We start from the raw sequence: 19,651 nt of genomic DNA, 5'->3' as shown, positions 1-19,651 counted from the left end.
GTTATACGAAAAGTATTAAAAGTTAGAAACCCGTCAGTAAAATTGCAAAATCGCCCATGGTTCTCAGGTGGGTTTTAACATGCAAAATGAACACGCTTCTGAAGCTCCATTTACTTTTAAATTTAAATAATCGTAAACTCTCAATGCGTTTGGAAATCAATTTTACTGAGATGCAAGTTTACGATTATTTAAATGGTAAATGGAGCTTCAGAAGCGTGTTCATTTTGCATGTTAAACCCCATCCGAGAACCATGGGCGATTTTGCAATTTTACTGACGGGTTTCTAACTTTTAATACTTTTCATATAACAAATGAATAAAGATAAAAAGTCAATAATGCCACTTTTGATGAAATGCAGCGAGCAAACGCGATAATTCCCGATATTTTGGATCTTTAAATCTCCAAGAAAAAAGTCCGCAATCAACTTCCGCCTTGTTTACACCTTCAGCTCGCTCTTGTATTTACCTTAGTTTCTATCTTTTGTTTGGACTGTAAATTTAGGTAGCTGTTCCTCACGGTCACCCCGACCGGCTCCGTAAATTGCAGCTCAAAACCTGGCCGTTTTCGATGTTTTTAACGGGTGTGAAAGTGCGTGTTTTCCCATCCACTAACATGTACCGGAAGTGACGCTTGTCCCCCAGTTAAAATTTTCGGTCACGTGAGTGGGGATTTACGCTCCAGTGACCTTTCGTGAAATCACCCTATATCTCCCCCTCTCTATATATCTCTATCTCTCTGTCACCCTCTCCATATATATATTCTCTATCTCTCTCTCTGATTCTCACTATATCTCTATCTCGCTATATGTCGATCTCGCTATATCTCTCTCTGCCTATATCCCTCCCTCTATCCCTTCATCACTCTCTATATCTCTCTCTGTCTCTGTCTCCCTCGAACTCTCCTGCCGTGGTTACCGTTGGCAACGTCCCATAGTGATGTCATAGATGCGCTCGGCAGCTTGTGATTGGTGGACTGTTAGTGGCCCCGCCCTCTCTCCCTCCCCCTCTCTCCCTCTCCCCCTCTCTCCCTCTCTCTCTCTCTCCCCCTCCCCCTCTCTCTCTCTCTCACCGTCCGGTGCGGATCGGCTCCATCTTGGGCGGCGGCGACACGTCATATCCGGGCCGCAACCTGCGGGGCAACGAGCCGGGACTGTGCGCGACGTCATTTCCGGGCTCATGCCCCCTCTCTCTCCCTCCCCCTCTCGAGAACCTTCGAGCGGGGCGGCCCTAGCCCGGAAATGACGTCTCCGCCCTTTGCCCCGCACTCTGCGGGGCGGCCTCAGCCCGGACATGACGCATCTGTCGCGGCCAAGATGGAGCCGATCCGCACTGAACGGTGAGAGAGAGGGAGAGTGGGGACGGAGATAGGAGCGGTGGAGAGAGAGAGAGAGAGAGGGGAGGGAGAGAGATGGATTGAGTAGAGAGAGAGTGAGAGGGTAGAGAGACAGAGGGGGAGAGTGAGAGGGGCAGAGATATAGAGGGTGGAGAGAGAAGGGAGGGAGAGACAGAGAGGGGGGAGTTGAGGAGAGAGAGTTCGGAGGGGAGAGAGGGAGATATCTGAGCGGTGGGGGCTGAGAGGGGCAGGAATAAGGGAGAGGTTCAGAGAGAGAGAGAGAGGAGACAGTCCGGGGTAGGGAGGGGTGGGAGACTTGTGGTTGGAAACATGGTTGAAGTGAGTAGCGGGGGGAAGCATGGAGCAAAGGGAGCGGGAGAGATTCAAGGGGGAGTGGGTTTGGTGCCGAGGGGGATGAATGGTAGGGGGGGGGGGAGAGAGAGTGAAGTGAGTCATGGAAGGGGGTAGGGAGCCTAGTGGGGGTTCACATTGTTTGGGGGTGGGGAGGAGGGGGAGGGAGCAAAGGGGGGTAAGGAGCAGGAGGCGGCAGGGGTAAGGGGCAAGGAGCCACAGGGAGGAGGTCACATTGTTTGGGGTGGGGAGGGTGTTGCAGTTTAGGAAGTCAAACCAGGGCAGGATCTTCACTGTGAATGGCGGGGCGCTGGGGCAATAGACAAAGGACAGTAGGTGCAAGAATAGGCCATTCGGCCCTTGGAGCCAGCACCGCCAATCAATGTGATCATGGCTGATCATCCCCAATCAGTTCCCCGTTCCTGCCTTCTCCCCATATCCCTTGACTCCACGATCTTTAAGAGCCCTATCTAGCTCTCTCTTGAAAGTATCCACAGAACCGGCCTCTGGGGCAGAGAGGTCCACAAACTCACAACTCCGTGTGAAAAAGTGTTTCCATGTCTCTGTTCTAAATGGCTTACCCCTTATTCTTAAACTGTGTGGCCCCCGGTTCTGGACTCCCCCAACATCGGGAACATGTTTCCTGCCTCTAGCGTGTCCAAACCCTTAACAATCTTATATGGTTCAATAGGATCCCATCTCATCCTTCTAAACTCCAGAGTGTACAAGCCCAGCCTCTCCATTCTCTCAGCTTATGACAGTCCCCCACACCCCGGGAATTAAGCTGGTGATCCTACGCTGCTCTCCCTCAATGGCAAGAATGTCCTTCCTCAAATTAGGTGACCAAAACTGCACACAATACTCCAGGTGTGGTCTCATTAGGACTCCGAACTCTGAGCCTTGCGGAATGTGTAGAGCCGCGGGATCTAGGAGTGCGGGTACGAGTTGGGCCGAAGGTCCACTTTCCAACACTGTATCACTCCATGACTCTATGACAAAGTGCTGGAGTAACTCAGCGGGTCAGGCAGCATCTGTGGAGAAGATAGACACAAAGTGCTGGAGTGACTCAGCAGGTCAGGCAGCATCTGTGGAGAGAGGAATGGGTGGCGTTTTGGGTTGACACCCTTCTTTGGTTTAGATCAGTTTAGAGATGCAGCGCGGAAACAACAGGTCTTTCGGCCCATGGGGTCCGCGCCGACCAGCGATCACCCCGTACACTAGCACTATCCAACGCACATTGGGGACAATTTAGCTATTTTGTGGAGGCCAATTAATTTACAACTGTACCGCTGCGCCAGTGTGCAGCGCAGAATTATATAATGTTTTCCCCCGCCATAAACGCACCCAATATGTGCTAGGAATGTCCTGTTTGCCTGCTTGTTGACCCTCAGTGTTCCCCTCCCGCAGGGTTTAGGAGCCGTTGCTGTGGACGGAGAGACAGGAACGTGAGCGGCCATTGAGGGCGGCCAGGGTGCCGGTGAGCCCCCCATCTGCTCGGTGTGCGGGCCGGGCATCGAGGGCTGATCTTTGATGGAGGACCACATGACGGGGCACAACAAGGAGAAGCGTTATGAGTGCGACGTGTGTGGCAAGGCCTGGCAGTACCCGAGCAAGCTGGAGGCCCACTGGCGGGTGCACATGATAGAATGCCCCTTCAACTGCATAGAGTGCGGCAAGAGCTTCAAGAGGGCGGATGTGCTGGAGGCCCACCGGCGGGTGCACACGGGCCAGAAGCCCTATGGCTGCTCTACATGCGGCGAGAGCTTTACCCAGTTGTCGAGGCTGCGGGAGCACCAGCGGGTGCACAGCAGTGAGCGGCCCTTCACCTGCTCCGACTGCGGCAAAGGCTTCAAGTCGCCCAAGGATCTGAAGGGGCATAGCCGCGTGCACACCGGGGAACGCCCCTACACATGCAGCGACTGCGGCAAGGGCTTCACCAAGTCTAGTAACCTGCTGGTGCACCAGCACACCCACACCAGCGAGCGCCCCTACACCAGCGAGCGCCCCTACACATGTGCCCAGTGCGGCAAGGTCTTCACCCAATCCGGCAACCTGGTGCTGCATCAGCGCACCCATACCGGCGAGCACCCCTTCACCTGCGCACAGTGCGGCAAAGGCTTCACCCACTCCAGCAACTTGCTGAAGCACCAGCGCACCCACACCGGGGAGCGCCCCTTCACCTGCGCCCAGTGCGGCAAGGGCTTCACCCACTCCAGCAACTTGCTGAGGCACCAGCGCACCCACACCGGGGAGCGCCCCTTCACTTGCGCCCAGAGCGGCAAGGGCTTCACCCGCTCAGACCGCCTGCTGGATCACCAGCGCACCCGCACCAGCGAGCGCCCCTACACATGTGCCCACTGCGGCAAGAGCTTCACCCAGTCCAGGAGCCTGCAGCAGCACCAGCGCACCCACACCAGCGAGCACCCCTACACCTGCGCCCAGTGCGGCAAGGGCTTCACCCGCTCCACCTATCTGCTGTCCCACCAGCGGGTGCACGCCGGCGACCGTCCCGTCCCCAGCCCGGTGTGTGGAGAGCGCTTTGCCATGGCCTCCCACGCCCTCCCTCACCAGCACGTGCACACCAGTGGCCAGCCGTACGACTGCCCGTACTGTGGTGAGGAGTTTGACAGCTCGCGGGGGTTGCGGCAGCACCGGCGGACCCACGTCGGCGAGCAGCTGCTCCCACTGTGACAAGAGAGCACGGGGGCTGCGGGAGCACATGTGGATACACACCGGAGAGAGGTCCTTTGTGTGCGCTGAGTGTGGCGAGGGTTACACCCGCCTTGACCACCTGCTGGACCACTGACGAGTCCACACCGGCCAGCGCCCTTTCGTCTACCCTCTCTGCAGCAAGGCCTTTGCCCGCTCCTCCAGCCTGCTGGCACACCGCCACGTGGATAGATAGGCGCTGTTTAAGTAGACACAAAAGGCGGGAAGAAATGGATAACGTTTCAGGGTCGAGACCCCATCTTCAGTGTCGACCCGATATGTCACCCATTCCTTGTCTCCAGAGATGCTGCCTGTTCTGCTGAGTTATTCCAGTACTCTGAATGTCACCGATCCATGTTCTCCACAGATGCTGCCTGACCCGCTGAGTTTCTCCAGCACTCTGTGTTAGTTATAAAGTGATACAGTGTGGAAACAGGCCCTTCGGCCCAACTTGCCCACATTGACCAACATGTCCCAGCTACACTAGTCCCACCTGCCTGTGTTTGGTCCATATCCCTCCAAACTTGGCCTATCTATGTAACTGTCTAACTGTTTCTTGGGATAGTCACAGCCTCAACTACCTCCTCTGACAGTTTGTTCCATACTCCCACCACCCTCTGTTTGAAAAAGTTACCCCTCAGTTTCCTTTTAAATCTTTCCCCCTTCACCTTGAACCCATGTCCTCTGGTCCTCGATTCCCCCAGTCTGGGCAAGTGATTCTGTGCATCTAACTAAATTGTGCTCTATGCAAGATTCCAGAATCTGCAGTTTCTTGTGTCTCCCTCACCTGTATCCACCTATCACTTCTGAAGAAGGGACTCAGCCTGAAACTTCTCCCATTCCTTTTCTCTAGAGATGCTGCCTGTCCCGCTGTTACTCCAGCATTCTGTATCCACCTATCACTTGCCAGGCTTTGTCCAGCCCCCAACTCGCTTTTCCAACTTCCTCCCCCCACCCTCTCCACTCAGTCTGAAGAAGGGTCCTGACTCAAAACGTCGTCTGTCCATTCCCTCTAAAGCGGTGGAGGGACTCAGTTGGTCAGGCGGCATCTGTAGAGGGAAGGCAATCTAAGGCGACCACTCCCACCTCTCCCTTTCTCCACCCCCCACAACAAGTAGTCTGAAGAAGGGTCCTGACCTAGAATGTTGCCTGTCCATGCTCTCCAGAGGTGCAAGTTATTTCAGGAGATTGTGTCTCTTTTTGTAAACCAGCATCTCCTGTTCCTGTATCTACACTAGGCGTAAATTTCACCCTTCACTTGTGCTCAGTCCGTCAATGCCAACCATTTTATCTCCCCTTCCCACTCCCACACTGATATTTCTGTCCTGGGCCTCCTCCATTGCCAGAGTGAGGTGACACACAAACTGGAGGGACAGCACCTCACAGCTTACAGACCAGACATGAACACAGAATTCTCCAATTTGAGGAGACTCTCCCCTCATCCAAATGAAATCCTGGAGCCTGTCCCGGCCCCAACTCTTTTTTCCTGCCCCCCCCCCCCCCCGGCTCCATGAGTCCATAGAAATGTCCAGACCCGACACGTTGCCTGGCCATTCCCCTCCAAAGTGCCGGTAGAACTCAGCAGGACAGCCATCCGTGGTGGGACATGGATGGAGAAGTGTTCCTAATACAAGCCCTCCTTAGCCCTGTCGAGGAGCAGACAAGCAACAGTACCAGCATCTTCTCATTCATAATGTACCCAAGTGAATATGCAAAAGTGAGCCAAGCTGCACACAGCCAACTGCTCACAGTACCAGCTGGCTGCCACTGGCCCAAACACTTAAAAGCATTTTAAAGTGTGTTTTTTTTTAAATAAAGTCTTAACGTATTTGTGCCTTGCCTAACAAATAAAGCAAGTTTTTCCTGACCTGACTGTGTTCTTCAGAATTCTTCAGAATTCATGTTGTGTTATCAATAATCAAAGAAAATGCCAGCCTTCTCAGGAAATGATGATGATGGCGGGACTGACATATGTTGAAAGAATTGGTTGACTGGGTTTGTATTCACTGGAATTCAGAAAGATGTGGGAATCTTATAGAATCGTGTAAAATTAGTGAGAGATTGGACAGGGTAGATGCAGGAAACATGTTCCCCATGTTGGGGGAGGACAGAACTGTTATCCGTTTCTTTAGAAAATATTTAACATTTTTAAATAGCCTAAGTGTCCAAATAACATTCACACAAGAATTCACAATATAGCATCATTTTAAAATCTCATTGTCGTGGATTTATGGGCCAAATGGAAGGAATTTAGTGTTTGATTCCTGTAAATGAATGGCCATTATTTTGGTGACTGGCTATTTTACCCCCACTTGCCTTTATCTAAGCAGGTTCATTGCACGACATTGAACAACCAGACTTGCCTTCTCCCTGGTCAGCTCCTGTACAAACTACTCTGGGAATCCACGAGGGATGGAGACAGACAGACAGACACTCCACAAACTCCTCGTCCACTTGGCCTTGTTCTCCTGTCCCACCCTGTGCCTTCCGCCCCGCTCTTAACGTCACCGCTCGCGGAGGGCAGCGACGTCATTTCCGGGCTGGTGCCCCTCTCTCCCCCCCCCCCCCCCCGGGCCCCACAGCTGTATTACACTAGCTCCCGGGCCCCACAGCTGTATTACACTCGCTCCCGGGCCCCACCACTGTATTACACTCGCTCCCGGGCCCCACAACTGTAGTACACTCGCTCCCGGGCCCCACCACTGTATTACACTCGCTCCCGGGCCCCACAACTGTAATACACTCGCTCCCGGGCCCCGCAACAGTATTACACTCGCTCCCGGGCCCCGCAACAGTATTACACTCGCTCCCGGGCCCCGCAACTGTATTACACCCGCTCCCGGGCCCCACAACTGTATTACAGATGAACTGAACGAGTTCTACGCACGGTTTGAGGTTAAAAACCTTGTTGGACCGTTGGAGCGAGTGGAGGAAGGTCGGGGCTTTTTTACCAAAGTCTGTAACGTTCCACACTCCATAGGGAGGGTTCTGGTGGAAGCCGCTGATTGGCGGAAGTAGACTAGAGGAAGCAGCTGATTGGGTGCAACCTCAGGTTAGCATTTCTGCTTTCTGGTTAAAGGTACAGTGCATTAGTAAAGGTACAGTGAGCCAAGGGTACAGTGGGCTAAAGGTACAGTGGGCTAAAGGTACAGTGGGCGAAAGGTACAGTGGGCTAAAGGTACAGTGCATTAGTAAAGGTACAGTGGGCTAAGGGTACAGTGGGCTAAAGGTACAGTGGGTTAAAGGTACAGTGCTTTAGTAAAGGTACAGTGGGCTAAGGGTACAGTGGGTTAAAGGTACAGTGCTTTAGTAAAGGTACAGTGAGCTAAGGGTACAGTTGGCGAAATGTACAGTGGGCGAAAGGTACAGTGGGTTAAAGGTACAGTGCTTTAGTAAAGGTACAGTGAGCCAAGGGTACAGTGGGCTAAAGGTACAGTGCATTAGTAAAGGTACAGTGAGCCAAGGGTACAGTGGGCTAAAGGTACAGTGCATTAGTAAAGGTACAGTGAGCTAAGGGTACAGTGGGCTAAAGGTACAGTGCTTTTTGTTTATATAATTAAGGTGCAGTTTAAAGGGCAAGAGGGAGCAGCTGTTTGTGTCAGATACCTGCTGATTTCTCCGAGCAGTTTCTATTGTATTATACTGGTATCGGATCCAGGGTAAGGCGGGAGAATGACAGCCAGAGCAGTGTACTGTTCGGGATGTCAGATGTGGGAGGTCATGGTGTCAGATGGTCCTCCAGACGTCCACATCTGCACCAGGTGCAGAGAGATGGGGCTCCTAAGGGACCGTATTAGGTTCCTGGAGCAGCAGCTCGATGACCTCTGTCTGGTCAGGGAGAGTGACGAGGTCATAGAGGGGAGTTATAGGGAGGTGGTCACTCCAACACCACGGGAGAGAGACATGTGGGTCACGCTAAGGAAGGGCAAGGGGCAGAGGCAGGAACGAGGGAGTACTCCAATGTCGGTACACCTTGCAAATAAGTACTCCTGTTTGAGTACGGATGAGGATGACAGCCTACCCGGGGGTAGCAACAGCGGACGGGCCTCCAGCACAGAGACCGGCCCTGTTGCTCCGAAAGGTAGGGAAAAAAAGAAGAGGGCAATTGTAATTGGGGACTCTATTGTTAGGGGGTCGGATAGGCGTTTCTGTGGACGCAGTCGGGAGACCAGGATGGTGGTCTGCCTCCCTGGTGCCAAGGTCTCGGACGTGTCTCAACGCGTCCAAGATATCCTGAAATCAGAGGGAGAGGAGCCTGAGGTCGTGGTACATATTGGTACAAATGACATAGGTAAAAAAAGAGAAGAGGTCCTGAAGGGAGGATTTACGGTGTTGGGAGGAGAGTTAAGGAAAAGGACCAAAAAGGTAACAATCTCAGGATTACTGCCTGTACCACGCGACAGTGAGAGTAGGAATGGAGCGAGGTGGTGGTTAAATGCGTGGCTGAAAGACTGGTGCAGAGGGCAGGGATTCAAGTTTCTGGATCATTGGGACTTCTTTTGGGGAAGGTGGGACCTGTACAGAAAGGATGGGTTGCACTTGAACCCGAGGGGGACCAACATCCTGGCGGGGAAATTTGCAAAGGTCACTGGGGAGACTTTAAACTAGAATGGTTGGGGCGAGGGACTCAAATAGAGAAAGCTAGTAGACAGAATGGGAGGCAGGAAGCAGAAAAGGGAAGCACTCGGACACAAGAGGAGAAAGAAAAAAAAGGAAATAAACAGAGAAGAAGAGACGGGGGGTTTCTTAAATGTGCATATTTTAATGCTACGAGCATTGTAAGAAAGGTGGGTGAGCTTAGAGTCTGGATAGACACCTGGAAGTATGATGTTGTGGCGATCAGTGAAACATGGTTGCAGGAGGGCTGTGATTGGAAACTAAATATTCCAGGATTTCGTTGCTTCAGGTGTGATAGAATTGGAGGGGCAAGAGTTGGAGGTGTTGCATTGCTAGTCAGGGAAGATATTACAGCAGTGCTTTGGCAGGATAGATTGGAGGGCTCATCTAGGGAGGCTATTTGGGTGGAACTGAGAAGTTGGAAAGGTGTAGCAACACTTATATGGGGTGTATTATAGACCGCCAAATGGGGAACGAGAATTGGAAGAGCAAATATGTAAGGAGATAGCAGATATTAGTAGTAAGCACAAGGTAGTGATTGTGGGAGATTTCAACTTTCCACACATAGACTGGGAAACACATTCTGTAAATGGGCTGGATGGTTTGGAGTTTGTAAAATGTGTGCAGGATAGTTTTTTGCAGCAATACATAGAGGTACCTACTAGAGGAGGGGCAGTGCTGGACCTCCTGTTAGGAAATGAGACGGGACAGGTGGCGGAGGTAAGCGTTGGGGAGCACTTCGGGTCCAGTGATCACAATACCATTAGTTTCAATATAATTATGGAGAAGGTCAGAACTGGACCTAGGGTTGAGATTTTTGATTGGAGAAAGGCTAACTTTGATGAGATGCGAGATGATTTAAAAGGAGTGGACTGGGACATTTTGTTTTATGGGAAAGATGTAGAAGAGAAATGGTGGACATTTAAAGGGGAAATTTTAAGAGTACAGAATCTTTATGTTCCTGTTCGGTTGGAAGGAAACAGTAAAAATTGGAAAGAGCCCTGGTTTTTCAAGGGAAATTGGACATCTTGTTCTGAAAAAGAGGGAGATCTACAATAATTATAGGCAGCATGAAGTAAATGAGGTGCTTGTGGAGTATAAGGAATGTAAAAAGAATCTTAAGAAAGAAATTAGAAAAGCTAAAGGAAGATATGAGGTTGCTTTGGCAAGTAAGGTGAAAGTAAATCCAAAGGGTTTCTACAGCTATATTAATAGCAAAAGGATAACGAGTGATAAAATTGGTCCATGGGAGAAACAGAGTGGGCAGCTATCTACAGAGCCAAAAGAGATGGGGGAGATATTGAACAATTTCTTTTCTTCGGTATTCACCAAGGAGAAGGATATTGATTTATGTGAGGTAAGGGAAACGAGTAGAGTAGTTATGGATACTATACAATACAATACAATACAATACAATTCAATTTATTGTCATTTGGACCCCTTGAGGTCCAAACGAAATGCCGTTTCTGCAGCCATACATTACAAACAAATAGACCCAAGACACAACATAATTTACATAAACATCCATCACATTGCTGTGATGGAAGGCCAAAAAAACTTTTCTCTCCACTGCACTCCCCCCCCCCCCCCTGTCAGAGTCAAAGTCAAAGCCCCCGGCGGGCGATGGCGATTGTCCCGTGGCCATTAAAGCCACGCCGGGTGATGCAAGGTCGCGCACCGGGTCTTGGTGTTAGAGCCCCCGGCGTGCGCTCGCAAAGTCCCGCAGCCATTCCAAGCCACGCGGGGCGATGGTGTAAGGCCCCGCTCCAGGAGCTCTTCAACCCCGCAACTCGGGCGGGAGAAGTCGCCGTTGCGGAAGCCCTGAAAAGCGGTCTCCCTCCAGGGACCCGCGGGCTCCCGGTGCCGCCCGCCAAACCCGCAGTTGCAGCCACCGAACCTCCGGGGGTCGGGTCGCAGCAGCGTCCACCACAGCTCCACCCGCTCTGGACTCGGCCAGCTCCGCGACGGTGAGGTGAGTAGTCGGCACCACAGCCCCCGGTCTTCCTGTTGGAGGCCGCTCCTCGTTGCAGCCCCAACGACAACGGAGACCCGACAAAGAAAAGGTCGGGTCTCCCGTGCAGGGAGAGATTTAAAAGTTACCCCCTCCCCCCCACACCACCCCCACCCCCCACACACATACCCCAACAAAAAATAACAAAAACTACATAAAAACATAGACATAAAATAATAAAAACGCAGACGGACTGCAGAGGCCGCTGTTGACGAGAGTCGCGCCGCCTACCTATGAGTTTCAAAGTAAAAGAAGTACTGACACTTTTGAAAAATATAAAAGTGGATAAGTCTCCAGGTCCTGACAGGATATTCCCTAGGACATTGAGGGAAGTTAGTGTAGAAATAGCCGGGGCTATGACAGAAATATTTCAAATGTCATTAGAAACGGGAATAGTCCCCGAGGATTGGCGTACTGCGCATGTTGTTCCATTGTTTGAAAAGGGTTCTAAGATTAAACCTAGCAATTATAGACCTGTTAGTTTGACTTCAGTGGTGGGCAAATTAATGGAAAAGATACTTAGAGATAATATATATAAGCATCTGGATAAACAGGGTCTGATTAGGAACAGTCAACATGGATTTGTGCCTGGAAGATCATGTTTGACTAATCTTCTTGAATTTTTTGAAGAGGTTACTAGGGAAATTGACGAGGGTAAAGCAGTGGATGTTGTCTATATGGACTTTAGTAAGGCCTTTGACAAGGTTCATCATGGAAGGTTGGTTAAGAAGGTTAAACTGTTGGGTATAAATGCAGGAATAGCAAGATGGATTCAGCAGTGGCTGAATGGGAGAAGCCAGAGGGTAATGGTGGATGGCTGTTTGTCGGGTTGGAGGCAGGTGACTAGTGGGGTGCCTCAGGGATCTGTGTTGGGTTCTTTGTTGTTTGTCATGTATATCAATGATCTGGATGAAGGGGTGGTAAATTGGATTAGTAAGTATGCAGATGATACCAAGATAGGGGGTGTTGTGGATAATGAAGAGGATTTCCAAAGTCTACAGAGTGATTTAGGCCATTTGGAAAAATGGGCTGAAAGATGGCAGATGGAGTTTAATGCTGATAAATGTGGGGTGTTACACCTTGGCAGGACAAATCAAAATAGGACGTACATGATAAATGGTAGGGAATTGAAGAATACAGTTGAACAGAGGGATCTGGGAATAACCGTGCATAGTTCCTTGAAGGTGGAATCTCATATAGATAGGGTGGTAAAGAAAGCTTTTGGTATGCTAGCCTTTATAAATCAGAGCATTGAGTATAGAAGCTGGGATGTAATGTTAAAATTGTACAAGGCATTGGTGAGACCAAATCTGGAGTATGGTGTACAATTTTGGTCGCCCAATTATAGGAAGGATGTCAACAAAATAGAGAGAGTACAGAGGAGATTTACTAGAATGTTGCCTGGGTTTCAACAACTAAGTTACAGAGATAGGTTGAATAAGTTAGGTCTTTATTCTCTGGAGCGCAGAAGGTTAAGGGGGGACTTGATAGAGGTCTTTAAAATGATGAGAGGGATAGACAGAGTTGATGTGATCAAGCTTTTCCCTTTGAGAATAGGGAAGATTCAAACAAGAGGACATGACTTCAGAATTAAGGGACAGAAGTTTAGGGGTAACATGAGGGGAAACTTCTTTACTCAGAGAGTGGTAGCGGTGTGGAATGAGCTTCCAGTGGAAGTGGTGGCGGCAGGTTCGTTTGTATCATTTAAGAATAAATTGGATAGGCATATGGATGAGAAGGGAATGGAGGGTTATGGTATGAGTGCAGGCAGGTGGGACTAAGGGAAAAAAATTGTTCGGCACGGACTTGTAGGGCCGAGATGGCCTGTTTCCGTGCTGTAATTGTTTTATGGTTATATGGTTAAAAACAGCACCCAGACACGTGCACTACTGCCATCTCCCAGTGACCAGTCGCTTAGGCTGTCCGCAGCCGGAGTTAAAAAGGCCTTTGCCAGCATCAATCCACGCAAAGCTGCAGGGCCGGACAACATTCCTGGATGCGTTTTAAGAGACTGCGCCGAGCAACTGAAATATGTCTTCACAGACATTTTTAACATCTCACTCAGCCAGGCAATAGTGCCCAACTGTCTTAAGAGTGCCACCATCGTCCCTGTCCCGAAGAAACCAAACCCAGCCTGCCATAATGACTTTCGACCAGTGGCTCTAACACCCATAGCAATGAAGTGTTTTGAGCGACTGGTTATGCAGCACATCAAAAAGAGTCTACCTGCCGACCTAGACCCACTGCAGTTCGCCTACAGAGCCAACCGATCCACAGAGGACGCAGTCTCAACAACACTGAACCTCGTACTGTCACACCTTGATCGGAAAAATACTTATGCCAGTATCCTCTTCATAGACTTCAGCTCTGCGTTTAACACAATCATTCCGCAGCAGCTGGTGGAGAAGTTGGAGCTATTGGGGGTTGATGCTGGCACATGTAACTGGGTCCTGGACTTTCTATCACAACGGCAGCAGACAGTCAGGGTGGGCAGTAGGACATCAAAAATCATAGCCGTGAGCACTGGCTCGCCCCAAGGCTGTGTCCTAAGCCCCCTGCTGTTTAGTCTGCTTACACACGACTGTACTGCTAGACTCAATAACAACTTCATCAACAAGTTCGCTGATGACACAACAGTGGTAGGTCTCATCAGTGACAATGATGAGTCGGCGTACAGGATGGAGGTGGAGCTGCTCACAGGATGGTGCAAATCCCACAACCTCATTCTCAACGTGGGAAAAACTAAGGAGATGGTGGTTGACTTCAGGAGGGCGGGAAAACAACACCATACACCTCTGCACATCGATGGAGCTGATGTGGAAAGCGTGAAGTTCCTAGGACTCCACCTGTCAGATGACCTGATGTCCACAACCAACACCACAGCACTGGTCAAGAGAGCCCAGCAGCGACTACACCCTCTCCGAAGACTACGTAAAGCAGGTCTCCCCACTACACATCTACGAACTTTTTATAGGGGGACAATCGAGAGCACATTAACCAACGGCATCACTTCCTGGTTCGGGAGCTGCAAGGCGTACGAACGGCACCAACTTGACAGGATTGTGAAGACCGCCAGCAGGATTATTGGTGCTCCACTCCCTTTCTTGCTGGACATATACAGGAAGAGATGTATCAACAGAGCCATCTCCATCATCAAATACCCCTACCACCCATCGCATCACATATTCTCCATCCTGCCATCTGGGAAGAGGTACAGGAGCATTAGCTGCAAAACCAGCAGGATGCTCCTCAGCTTCTTCCCGCAGGCTATAAGACTGTTAAACGGACTTTGCCCCCTGCCAAAGTATCGCGCACCAACCACCAACCTGTACAGAGCCACTGTCGTGCCGCTGCCGATCGGAACGCCTGTTGATGTTTAGTTGAGAGTAGTGTTAAACTTGTTCATGATATATGTATTTTTATTTCTATTTATTTTTTACTGCACACTGAATGGACACTGGTTTGAGTAACGTTTTTTTGTTTCCTCTGGGTATGTGAGTACTCGGGAAAATAACAATAAAGATATACAATATAATACAATACAATACAATACAATACAAACCCTTAAGAATTTTGTACGTTTCTATAAGATCCCCCCTCAATCTTCTAAATTCTAGCGAGTACAAGCCGAGTCTATCCAGTCTTTCTTCATATGAAAGTGCTGACATCCCAGGAAGCAGTCTGGTGAACCTTCTCTGTATGGCAAGGGGAGATGGAAGAAGAGGGGAAGGAGAGGGAGAGAGAGAGAGAGGAAGAAGGAGAGAGGGAGAGTAAGAAGGGGAGAGAGAGAGAGGAGGAAAGAGTGAGGGAGAGGGGAAAGGGTAGGGAGGGGAGGAGAGAGGGTAGATAGATAGGGAGAGGGGGAAGGAGGGATATTGGGAGAGGAGGGGGCAGGGAAGGAGTAGAGAGACAGACGTGAGAGAGGGAGGAAGGAGAAGGGGTGATGAGGAGAGGGGGAGAGAGTGTGATAGAGGGTGTGGAGGGGAAAGGAAGGGTGGATGGTGATAGAGGGTAAAAGAGAGAGAGAGCCCCCCTCTCTCTCTTTGTGGAGGAAGGAGAAAGGAAAGGACAGAGAGAGACAGAGAGAAGAAAACTGAGGAGGAGAGATTGAGCGAAGACACTCACAATGAGGTTCCCTCCACACACACACGCAATATACCCCCCTCTCTCCCCTCTCGCCTACTCTGTTCTCTCTCTCTCTTTCACACACACACACACACACACACACACACACATAGTGAAGCGTCCTCCCCACTCTCCTGTCGGGTTAAAGAGAGGGTGTGAAGTTTATTAATGATGATATTTATCAGCGGGCGGTGAATCTGTGGGATTCATTGCCACAGACGGCGGTGGAGGCCAAGTAAGTGGGTAAATATGGGGGGGCCATTGAAACGGCACCGAACAGTGGGCGGCCCGGATAGAGTGGATGTGGAGAGGATGTTTCCACTAGTAGGAGAGTCTAGGACCAGAGGGCACAAACTCCCAATTCAAGGACGTTCCTTCAAGTCAAGTCAAGTCACATTTATTTATATAGCACATTTAAAAAACAACTCTCGTTGGCCAAAGTGCTTTACATTTGTTATAAGACTAGCACAACAAAACAAACTACATACATCAGTCTGAAGAAGGGGTTCGGCCCGAAACGTCGCCTATTTCCTTCGCTCCATAGATGCTGCTGCACCCGTTGAGTTTCCCCAGCAATGTTGTGTACCTTACATACATATATACATGTAGTCCTCACTCAGAGGACGTTAGGAAAGGCTTGGGAGTATAGATACGTCTTTAATCTTGACTTAAATGAGTTGATGGAGGGGGCAGTTCTGATGGGAAAGGGGATGCTGTTCCACAGTCTAGGGGCTGCAACCGCAAAGGCTCGGTCGCCCCTGAGCTTATGCCTAGACCGTGGGATATTCAGCAACCCCAAGTCGGCCGATCTGAGAGGCCTGGAGGTGGAGTGGTGGGTGAGAAGACTTTTTATGTAGATGAGGGCAAGCCCATTGAGGGCTTTGTAGACATGGAGGAGAATCTTGAAAGAAGGAGATGAGGAGGAATTTATTTAGCCAGAGGGTGGTGAATCTGTGGGATTCATTGCCACAGACGGGGTGGAGGCCACAAGTCAGTGGATTTATTTAAGGCAAAGATAGATAGATTGTTGATTAGTGCAGGTGTCAGGGATTATGAGGAGAAGGCAGGAGAAAGAGGTTAGCAGGGAGAGGTAGATCAGCCGTGATTGAATGGCGGAGTGGACTAGATGGGCCAAATGGCCTAATTCTGCTCCTATCATAGAAACATCGAAAATAGGTGCAGGAGGAGGCAATTCAGCCCTAGGATCCAGCACCGCCAATCATTGTGATCATGGCTGATCGTCCCCTATCAATAACCCGTGCCTGCCTTCTCCCCATGATCATCCCTGATGATCTTGTGATTTAACTCAACAGGGGTTGGAAAGAGCAGTTTGTTACTTTTGAATTGCTGATAACACATTCTCAGATAGGAGGGAGAGAGAGAGGGGAGGGAGAGAAGGAGGGAGGGGGGGGGAGAGAAGGAGGGAGGGGAGAGAGGAAGGATGTGGGTGGATAGCGAAGAATGAGGGAGAAGCGCGGCAAAACAAGGGAGGAGGGTTTTGGAGGCAGTGGAGAAAGAATGAGAGTGATGTGACAGGAGGGTCTGTTTCCCGAAGTGTTTGAACATCTCTCTCCCCTCCACCTCTCTCTCCCCTCCACCTCTCTCTCCCTCCGTCTCGCTGTCTCTCTCCCCCCTCCCCCTTCCCCTCTCTCTTTTGCCTCTCTCTCTCTCTCTCCCTCCCTCTGTCTCTATGTCTCTCTCTCTATCTCTCTCTCGCTGTCTCTCACTCTCTTTCAGGTAGCTACATCTCTGCTATCGGAGTGGATTTCAAGATTCAGGCGGTCGATGTTAATGGGGAGAATGTGAAGCTGCAGATCCGCACAATCACGTCTACGTAAGTTCGCTCCCCCCCCAGGGCTCTCGCTTAACTTGTTTTCCCTGTTGCCAGCCGGACAACCTAGGCAGCTTTTTAGGTTGCCAAATAATGGAACCCTGGTCTCTGGCGCCGTGAGGCGGCAACTCTACCGCTGGGCCACCGTGATGTCAGAGAGGGAGGGAGGTGAATACTTCTCTCTCCCTCCCTCATCCCTTTCTTTCTCTCACACTCTCTCTCCCTCTCCCTCAATTTCTCCAAAACTTCGTAAAAACGTTCTCAAAAGTTTCTGAAAACTTTTCAAAATTCTCCCAAACTTTCTCTCACACTCATTCCCTCCGTCTCTCTTTCCCTCTCTCTCTTTCTCCCTCCCTCCTTCTGCCCCTCCCTTTTCTTCTCCATCCCACCCTCAATGCACCAAAGCACCACCCGGAACCAACATTCGGCGTTTCGCCCTCCACCCGGACGCCTGAGACACGCCGTCCCACTTTCCCAGGGCCGGTGCGCCGCTCTAAATCGTCCCCCTTCCTGCCGGAGGCGCCTTTTACGATGAGAGGTTCGCCACCCAACCGGAGAGTGGTGCGGGAATGCAGCTGTGAAGATCAGGTGAGGATAAAAGCTCTGCGATGCTGCGGGAGAGGCAGCAATGCAGCCAGTGATGCATGCATCCCCTTTAATGCAGCAGGGGGAGCATGCACAGGCACTGGCAGGCGGTTCCCCCTCTCTCCATCTCTCTCCCTCCCTTTCCCTCTCTCTCTCTCTCTCTCTCCCTCTCGCGCCCCTTCTTTTACCCCTTCTTTCTCCCCCTCTCTCTCACCCCCTTTCTCTCTCCCCCTTTCTCTCTCCCCTTCTCTCTCTCCCCTTCTCTCTCTCCCTTTCTCCCCCTAGCTCCCTCTCCCTCTCCTCTCACACCCCTATCTCCTCTCCCTCTGCTCGTCCCTAGCCTCCCTCCCCCTCGCTCTGCTCACACCCACTTCTCTCTCTGCGCTCTCCTTCTCCCCCTAGCTCTCCCCCCCCTCTCTTCCCCCGTTCCCGCTCTGGCCCTCCCCCTTTCCCTCTCTCTCTTCCCCCTCTCCTGTCTCTCTTTCTCTCCCTCCCTCTTTCTCTCTCAATCTCTCTCTCCGTCCCTCTCTCTGTCTCACCCATCTGCCCCTCTCTCTCCCTCTCCCTCCTTCCCTGGTGAGACCACACCTGAAGTATTGTGTGCAGTTTTGGCCTGTTGGCCTTCATACCCAGAGGAGTTGAGTATAGGAGCAAACAGGTCCTTCAGCAGTTGTACAGGGCCCTGGTGAGACCACACCTGGAGTATTGTGTACAGTTTTGGTCTCCTAATTTGAGGAAGGACATTCTTACTATTGAGGGAGCCCAGCGTAGGTTCACCAGGTTAATTCCCGGGATGGCGGGACTGTCACATGCTGAGAGAATGGAGTGGCTGGGCTTGTACATTCTGGAGTTTAGAAGGATGAGAGGGCATCGTATTGAAATATATAAGATTGTTATGGGTTTGGACACGCTAGAGGCAGGAAACATGTTCCCGATGTTCGGGGAGTCCGGAACCAGGGGCCACAGTTTAAGAATAAGGCGTCGGCCATTTAGAACGGAGATGAGAAACTTTTCCACCCAGGGAGTGGTGAATCTGTGGGCATTTAGGATTGAGATGAGGAGAAACTTTTCCACCCAGAGAGTTGTGAGTCTGTGGGATTTTCTGCCTCAGAAGGCGGTGGAGGCCGGTTCTCTGGATGTTTTTTCAAGGGAGAGCTTGATAGGGCTCTTAAAGATAGCGGAGTCGAGGGATATGGGGAGAAGGCAGGAACGGGGTACTGATTGGGGATGATCAGCCATGATCACATTGAATGGCGGTGCTGGCTCGAAGGGCAGAATGGCCTCCTCCTGCACCTGTTGTCTATTGTCCAGTGAAGGTGATTTGACTTGTTGTTAGACAAAAATGCTGGAGAAGCTCAGCGTGTGAGGCAGCATCTATGGAGTGAAGGAAATGGTTCTTGAGTCTGAAGAAGGGTCTCGACCCGAATCGTCACCTATACCTTCGCTCCATAGATGCTGCCTCACCCGCTGAGTTACTCCAGCATTTTGTGTCTACCTTCGATTTTCCAGCATCTGCAGTTCCTTCTTAAACATTTAGACGATATTGTTGTCTCGTTTATTCCATTCCATTGCGGTTCTTACAAAGAACAAGTCCTTATAAATATCTGTCTTGGCCAATGGCAGTTCTATTTGCAGATCATTTCTCTTCCTGTCCTATGTGTTGTGTACGTTATGTATCTATCTGCAGTTAGGCCCACAGTTGGCAGGAATGGGTCTATGTTCACCCAAATCCTCTGTCCCAGAGAGGGAGAGAGAGAGCGAGACCGAGAGAGACAGTGAGGGGGAGAGGGGGAGGGGGAGAGGGAGAGAGAGACAGAGAGAGAGTTAGGGAGAGGGAGAGAGACACATAGAGAGAAATACAGAGAGAGTGAGAGAGAGACAGAGAGAGAGAGAGAGAGTGAGAGAGAGAGAGAGAGAGAGAGAAACAGACAGAGAGACAGAGAGAGACACACATGAAGAGAGAAAGACAAACAGAGAGAGAGAGAGGGTGATATATTGATATAGAGAGGGAGAGATAGAGGGAGAGATAGAAAGAGAGAGAGAGACGGAGAGAGACACACAGTAAAGGAAACCGGCTGAAAATTAGAAGC

Source organism: Amblyraja radiata, unplaced genomic scaffold (assembly GCF_010909765.2).
Source record: "Amblyraja radiata isolate CabotCenter1 unplaced genomic scaffold, sAmbRad1.1.pri S96, whole genome shotgun sequence".
In the NCBI taxonomy this organism is placed as follows: Eukaryota; Metazoa; Chordata; class Chondrichthyes; order Rajiformes; family Rajidae; genus Amblyraja; species Amblyraja radiata.
Note: the sequence above shows the minus strand (reverse complement) of the source record.